The following is an 8,116-nucleotide window of genomic DNA, read 5'->3' as shown; positions in this document are numbered from 1 at the left end:
TACTTGGAGTTGACCGACTTGATCCACCAACTGGTTCAGCTTCCAGTTCTTCCAGTTTGTTTCATTGGTTATGGGTCCATGAGGAAAAAGAGCATTCTCTGGGTAACATTTCTACCCAACCCTTCAGTGAATCAGTTGAAGCTAAGGGTCGAAGGTCAACATCAGGAAACTTCTTCAGTGTGACTGGCTTGTGTTTGTTTTTAAGATGTGAATTTTGTATTTATGTAACTACAAATGAATTTACACTAAAAATAAAAAAATAAAAATTTCTTTTAAACCTGTTCTCCAGTTTGTGCTTTGATCAGTTATGAAGTTCTATTAAAAATGTGGGCGTTCCTTTAATATATAACGTTTCCAAAAATGATTATGGTTCAAATAAAAAGACTCCAGAAATAACAGATTGAAAGAAGAACATTTTATTCAACTCAAGAGTTATGGAGCATTAATAATGAAAACAACAACAAATAGAAAACAAATCTGCCTTCTAACTATTTATTCTGATGTTTTCTTTTGGCCCTTGAATAATCAGAATCTCGTCTCCAGCCAGGCACCAGAAACCTCGCTGTCCGCTTCTCGAGTCATTGATGTTTTAATGGACAGGAGAGTCGAGCTAAAGAAACAGAAGAACAAATTTGAGAAACGCAGAGTCCAACGCACGTCATTAAATGCTGAAACTTTTCTGAGATGTCTCAGCAGCTTCAGTTTCTGCTCACCTACCTGTTACATCCAGAGTAATGGTGCCAGGTGAGGTCCATCTCCCCAGCGGTCAGTCTGCCTCAAACCTGTCACAACGGGGGGGAATTTACTGAGAATTGTTTACTGCACTGTATGTATAAAAGTGTTTTAGCGTTGCTCACTGTAAATAAACTTTTTGCACGTTAAAATTTGTTTATTGTTTTGCTTATATGATCTAACAGGAAGGAAAACCAAGGTTTCAATTCTTGAATAATTAAGAAAATAATCTCAACTATAGAATGGCTGAAAAGTTAAGGTTGTCAAAAATGTATTTAGTACCAGCAGATGGTGTGTAAACCTGGGGCCATTGGATCGTCTGCCTTTTTTGGCAGGCAGAGTATTTTCGTTTTAGTCCTCAGTCCTCTCCGTCTTCTCTCTCCTGATTGGTCCAGTGATGCTGGCGAATCATCACATGATCAGACACACATTCCTTAATCTCTGTCTAAATCACGGATCATTGGAAGAGACTTTCTGATCAAAGTCATCATCATGTCCTCACCTTTCCCACAAGCTGTTACAACCAGTAGATCAGCAGGTGGAGCAGGTCTTCTTCTGCTTTAATTGTTGGTCAACTCCAGTCATCACATGAGTTCACAGAGAAATGAAATAAAGAGAGAAGATAAAGTTAGGGAGGAAAATATGCATGGACAGCAGACAGCGACAGTTTCTAACTTTCAGCTCAGCTCTCTGCAGCTATATTTGAAATGATTAGTCATGTTGCGTAGATATAAATGTTCTTACTTTTTTTGTCAACTGGGTTCTCTTATCTTCCTCCACCTGGCCGTGGAGGATTACAGGCGGCGCTGGTCTTCTGCTTTAATTGTTGGTCAACTCATGTCATGTGACATGAGTTGATGTAGAAATGAAATCCAGAGAAAAGACAACAGGGTTAACAAATAGAACATATGTGGACAGAAGGAAGAACAATTTTGAAATTTGAGCTCAATTTCATCCATATTTAAAATGAAAATAAGTTTTCTTACTTTTTTTTGTCAACTGGGTTCTCTTATCTTCCTCCACCTGACTGGTGGTGCTGAAGGTGGAGGATTAAGGTGGAGGAGATCCAACCTGGGATGATCAGAGAATCAGAAATCTGAGAAGTCTGAACTTGGGTCGGGTATTTTTTTAATGTCTATTCTTCTTTTGTGATTTTTCTGTGTTGTAACACATGAACATGCTATTGGCCATATAAACTATAGGCAAGCAGTATCAGGTGAATGTGGAAAAACTTACAAGCAGTGTGAAAAACAAGGGGTCCAGAAGGACAGGAACCACATGGACGACGACGAAAGGATCCAGCGATGAGCAGCAAAAACCTGAAAGATTAAAACCTTGGAGAGTGGATTAGTGGAGGAACAGAATAGAATAATTTACTATATCGGAGAGCACCGCGTGGGGAAGAACCGCTATTTCACCCTGAAACATGGGGAAGATGAGAGGAAGACACAAAGACGAAGAAAACTCCGGTGCAAGGTGCTACCTAAGGCTTCCTGAGTCCTGCCAGAATCCTCAACATCTAAAATGCTACTTCTAGCAGCGGGATAAAGAAAAGCCCCGGTGCAAGGCGCTACCTAAGACTTTCACAGGCTTGCTAGAAACCCATTGGCTTTAATAAAACAAAAAAAAAACAGAGAAATGATGATATGTCCTAATGTGACTTTCCACATAGGTCCTCAGTTTTTACGGATCCCAATCTAATCAGAGTCACTTGAAACGTAGCGAGGTCTAAACCACATGTGTCTGGAACTCGCTCTTGCTGTAGTTCCACCAGATGTTGAAGGTGTCGGTTCCTCTTCTATGTCCTTTTCAGTCTCCATCCGGAAACGGTAGTCAGGGGATGACAAAGTTGGATTTTCACGGTGTGTTGATGGTGAAGGACTGAAAACGCGGGGTGACAAAACGGGATCTTCACAGTGCGCCAATGGTGAGGGACTGACGTCAGGGGATGAGAGAAAAGGATCCTCTTGCATCGTCCCTCTTGAGGGACTGAGGACAGGGGATGACAAAACAGGACGTTTACGTGGCATTCTATACGAGGGACTGAGGACGGGGGATGACAGACCAGGATCCCCACACGACGTCCTTGGTGAGGGACTGAGGATAGGGGATAACAAAACAGGAAGTTTATGCGCCATTCTATACGAGGGACTGAGGACGGGGGATGACAAAACAGGATCCTCACACGACGTCCTTGGTGAGGGACTGAGGACGGGGGATGACAGACCAGGATTTCCACAGGACGTCCTTGGTGAGGGACTGAGGACGGGGGATGACAGACCAGGATCCTCACACGCTGTCCTTGGTGAGGGACTGAGGACAGGGGATAACAGAATAGGATCTTCATGGTCTGTCTTTCGGTATGGAATGAACAGAGGGGTTGACGGAATGGGCTCGTCCTCCCATTCTTTACCATATCTCCCTGCCATCCTTCTGCCGATACTTTGAAGGACCTCGTCCCAAATGGGATCTTCATTATACCACTGTGCCGTCTCGGCTGGGAGCTCCTCTTCAGCAACAGTGTCTCTAGTCCTCTTGGCTGGGGGCTCCTCTTCAGTGACACTGTCCCTGGTCCTCTTGGAGGGGAGCACATCTTCAGTTTGATTCTCCCTGACCCTCTTGGCGGAGGGCTCCTGTCTAGCATCGTCACTATTCCTGGTCCTCTTGGCTGGGAGTTTCACTTCAGTAACACTGTCCCTGGTCTTCTTGGCAGGGAGCTCCTTTTTAGCAAGAGTGTCCTTACTCCTCTTGGCTGGGGGCTCCTCTTTAGCAACAGTGTCCCTGGTCCTCATTCCTGGGGGCTGCTCTTCAGCATCACTGTCCTTTGTCCTCTTTCCGTTTATGGCAGTCACAGATGTCGCATGAGTCACGTCCTCTTTCGAACCTACCCGATCGCTAGGCTTTGATGGTGTGTCATCCTCCTTCGCATTATCCACCTTCTTTGGAATTCTAATGGCGCGGCAAAAAGTCACTAAATTTCTCCAACCTGCCAGAGGTTGTGGCGAGGCACTGATAGGAATGGAGTCCTCTGGACGCAAAATGGGCTCTTCTGGTTTGTCAAGTCCAAATGTGAATTTAAAGCTGGAAGGAAGCACTGTACCAGAACTAAGCTTTAATGGTGGGTTGTCCTCCTTCGCAGCATCCACCTTCTGTATAATGCTCCTGGCGCGGCCAGAAGTCAAAGAAGCCCCGTCCTCTTCCAAACCTACCTGATGGTGTTGCGAGGTACCAATAGGTCTGGAGTTCTCTGGACGCAAAATGGGCTCTTCCTGTTTGTCAAGTCCAGACGTGAATTCAAGTGAAGCACAAGGAGCCGTGTCTTCTTCAGGCTTCTCAGCTACCCTAATGTCTTTTATGTATTTGAAATTTGGGGGAAGAATCTCAAGAATCTCAGAGTGCAGCGACGCAGCACTGCCACGGTCCACAGCGGAGCTCAGCTGATCAAACTTCGAATTGAGATGTTTCAATGACTGTTCAAGCACTCCTATGCCCCACAGGAATTTAATGTTTGGTGCAAGGACCTGGACAACCCGAAGTCTGGAATTAAAGTCATCCTGGTCTTCATTATTAGCCTCGTCTTCACTGGAGCTGGTAGTAGAGCTACCGCTGGAGCTAGTAGTAGAGCTACCACTGGAGCTGATAGTACAGGCATTACCTACCTCATCTTCACTGGAGCTGGTAGTAGAGCTACCGCTGGAGCTGATAGTACTGCTACCACTGGAGCTGGTAGCACAGTCCACAGACTGCGGAGGTGAACTACACCTCAACCCCTCTCCGTAGTCTTCAGAAACCATGTCGGTTTCATTTGACCACACCTTACCGTGTTCCTTACCATTATCTGTAAGTCCCTCCAACTTTGGGGATCCATCTGCTGGAAGCGCCATGGTCTGAGCTGCAAAGGAAAAAACAAAGCAAAAAAAGCTATAATTCAGGATCTAGACCTTCACAAAAGTCCAAAGCAATGTTTTGAGGGAACTGAAATACTAACAATACAATAACCCAGGTTTGTGAATGTGTTTGTTTTTCTTGAATATATTTAATTAACAATATTATTGCTGTGCCATTGTATTTGATTATACAATAAAGACGGGAATTAAGAATCTAAATAAACAGGCCGACATAAGTGGCCTTTCCTCCGTTTCCAGGGGCTCCCTCCTACAAAAATAAAACTGTTTATTTGGTTTAGAAATCCATATCCAGTGTTAAAATGGCCATTATATTTTGTCTGGAGATAAGCCAGACAAAAATAATTAAAATAATAATCTGCATCCCTTATGTGTGCATGATGCCTCAAAGTCTTATTATCACATGTTAATATTACTCCAAATGGCTCAGTTATGGTTGAAGGTAGTGTTATGAAATTCATTACATCAGTCTGAATATCATGGCTGCACACAACCCAGCAAGAAACTCAGATGAATGTTCACACAATAATTTTTCTCCAAATGCTTCTTTCAATATTACCATCTCCATGGAGACAAAATACATCAACAATGGATTCTCTAAAAGTAATTCTCTCAAGCTAAAATAAAATGTTTTCCAATCACCACACCACTATTAATATTGCCGACTCTTTCTGAAAACGTAGTCAGCGTGAAAATATATTGCAGCTGCCAAACATGCAAAGGACCAACACAGCATTTCGTAAACCACTAATTATTCAAGGAGACCAAATGTGTTTTTGAGGCATTTTCTGAAACCTGGACCAGACACTGAGTCTTATTCCAAAGATCTGAATAAATCAAAACCAATCTTCTAAAACCAGAAGTAACTATTTAAACCAGATAAGCAGTGTTAAACCCCCACATTCTCACCAAAAAATGTTAACTAACGAATTAATCACAACCAGACTAACTGAAACCAAGATCAATGTTTTTCTAATGAATTTTAACATTCAAGTAACTTCTGAAAATGATACGTCACTAAAATGCAATGGAGCAAAACACTGTTTTTCTGGTCTTGAGTAATTACAATAAACTAAATAATTGGGTTACTTTGTGAAATCAACAGGTACACATTGATTGTTCTTTAAAGATTTTTTCTAAGAATAAAGTTGTGTGTTATTTATTCAATGTATCCATGGAGACTACAAACATTTTTCAAAAAGCTGGTTCCAAAACTTTTTTCAAACCAAAACAACTCCAGTCAGCATTACTGACATTTTCCAGAATTTCAAATAACTAGCATATAAATCACAAAACAAATTCAATTAACTCACAAATAAGTTGCACCCCAAAAATGCAAATTATATTTTCCTAGACAGAGAGTTGTAATTTCCAAAAACTGAACACCAAAGTCATCAAAGCTGACTTTAACCAACTCAAATAATGTTTTTTTATTCTTTTAAAATCAGTTCACCCATGTAATAAAACTAAACACATATATTAAAGTCTATCATTAGATGGGAGGCACATGTTTGAAAAGTGTTTCTTAATTTTTTATTGAAGTCATTTTAAATAATATCACCAAGGTATCCATGGAAACTAAATATGTTTTTCTGGGCTTTTTTTTTTTAAATGAACAAAGAACCATCCAGTTTACCAAAAATTGGACACCAGAGTCATCAAAGCTGATTTTTTTTTTACAAAGAAATCATTATTTTCTTTGTTAAAGTCAGCTTTAATTGATGATAACTACTGTATGTCTATATACGATTCATTGCCTACTAATGCTTTATCATTAACAAACACAAACACACACTTATAATGCTCATTACTGGGGCAACAGTGGTAGGAGTTTGCCCTGCAATGGTCCGCCTCTGTCGTTGTGTCCTTGAGCAAGACACTTCTCCCACCTTTAGCTGGAGTTTATTGCTGGCACGATATAACATCTGTGGCTGCAATCCATTAGCTTAATATCATCAGTGTGTGAACGTGTGCATGAATGGAAATTTTATGTAAAGCGTCTTTGAGTGTCCTAATAAACCGCTAGTCTGATGTGATTACCATGGAAACCAAGTATGTTTGTCAGGGCATTTTTCAAAAACACAAAAAACAAAAGTAAAGGCCAAGAATTGGACAGAAATCTTATTGTTTGTTTTTCTTCAAACCAGCATAACAATTTTTCTCAAACACTAGTGTTCATATCCCAGACATTTATCCACAAATGTCAATAAGCTAACACATAAGTCACAAAACAATTTAAATTAACTCACAAATTTGTTTCACCCCACAAATGCAAGAGACCTATTAAAGCTATATGCTTTAAAGAAGTCGTCAAAATTTCAAAGAATTGGACACCTAAGTCATCAAACTTGATACTCTTAGATTAAATATCATCATTTTTGTTTTTTCAAATCAATTCATGTTTCCTGGCTATGCTAAAAATAATAACAATAATAAAAAACAGATCAACATGTCCGTTTCTTGAAAAAATAATGAAATTAAACAATTAAAGTATAGACTATTATAAAGGTAAATACTATTTTTTTGAATGTGTTTTAAAAATAATGTTAAATATTTAACGTATTTCACTTTGTGTATCCATGGAAACTGAGTGTTTGTCATGGCATTTTTCAAAAAATAACGGTCAAAACCCATGCTAATTTTCCAGAAATTTGACGTTAATTTAACTAATTTGACTATAATTAAGTAAAATACATATATTTATTAAATCACTACACCACAGTTTAACATTCCTGACATTTCCAGCGAAATTCAGTTAGAAAAAGCCTCATTAGTTAAGAACGATCTATGCTAGCAAAGAATGCTACTTGTCTTTTTTTTCTACAGCAGTCAGTATTTCTTTAAAACACACACACACACAAAATAAACTAAACAAGTCACTAATGTCTTAGTAATAACTTGCTTTCGTTTATTAAAAAATAAAAGAACGATTTTAACCTTCCAGCTGGTCACCCTGTTGGTGCTTCTCCTGGCCAGGAAACGTCTTTCGCAGGTTTCTTATCCACGGGCTTCTTCAGCAAGTGCGTATTTCAGCAAGCGCTTCTTTAACAAGTTTTGCACAGCAGACTTTTCAACAAGCTCAAACCGTCCGAGGCTGTAAAGGCTCCTTCAGGCGTCTTTCTCAAAAGTCCCGTCGCAAAGGGGAAAGAACTCAGAAGGTCAGCGTCATTTATAGGCTTGAGGATGCTAACGTCGTTTCCATGACATTCATTGACGAACGCACGCACTGGTGCGTCAGAGAAATCGGACTACAAATAATGCAGGTAATGCAAGTATCGCGTTGTCATGTTTATCACTCCGTATGCTGCCACCTACTGGCCAACCAGTCTAAGTTCACAATGACATTTTTGAAACTTACACGACTGATGTGACATTAAATTTCTGCTTTCATTATTAACTATGTCAGTTTCGGACCTTCAAATGGGGAAAACTTCTCTCTGTTGTAAAGCATGGTTTGGAAGAAAAATTCAAATTCAAAA

General features: G+C 40.1%; 1 long non-coding RNA gene across 4 annotated transcripts; it reads right to left on the bottom strand.

Annotated features, from left to right (window-relative positions):
- Positions 1 to 508: 508 nt before the first annotated feature.
- Positions 509 to 2,218, bottom strand: LOC114133254 (uncharacterized). 4 transcript variants are annotated; one of them, XR_003593133.1, is made up of 6 exons: positions 1,969 to 2,218; positions 1,756 to 1,803; positions 1,235 to 1,512; positions 1,015 to 1,132; positions 718 to 782; positions 509 to 610 (listed from the first exon to the last, which is right to left on the bottom strand). It is a non-coding gene; the product is annotated as an uncharacterized LOC114133254 (long non-coding RNA). The 4 variants fall into 4 exon arrangements; XR_003593132.1 differs by lacking the exons at positions 1,756 to 1,803; positions 1,969 to 2,218 and having other exon boundaries at positions 1,235 to 1,307; positions 1,477 to 1,728; XR_003593134.1 differs by lacking the exons at positions 1,756 to 1,803; positions 1,969 to 2,218 and having other exon boundaries at positions 714 to 782; positions 1,235 to 1,731.
- Between the last annotated feature and the right edge of the window lie 5,898 nt (positions 2,219 to 8,116).

This window comes from Xiphophorus couchianus, chromosome 18, assembly GCF_001444195.1.
Source record: "Xiphophorus couchianus chromosome 18, X_couchianus-1.0, whole genome shotgun sequence".
In the NCBI taxonomy this organism is placed as follows: Eukaryota; Metazoa; Chordata; class Actinopteri; order Cyprinodontiformes; family Poeciliidae; genus Xiphophorus; species Xiphophorus couchianus.
This window is presented reverse-complemented; position numbering and strand designations above follow the sequence as displayed.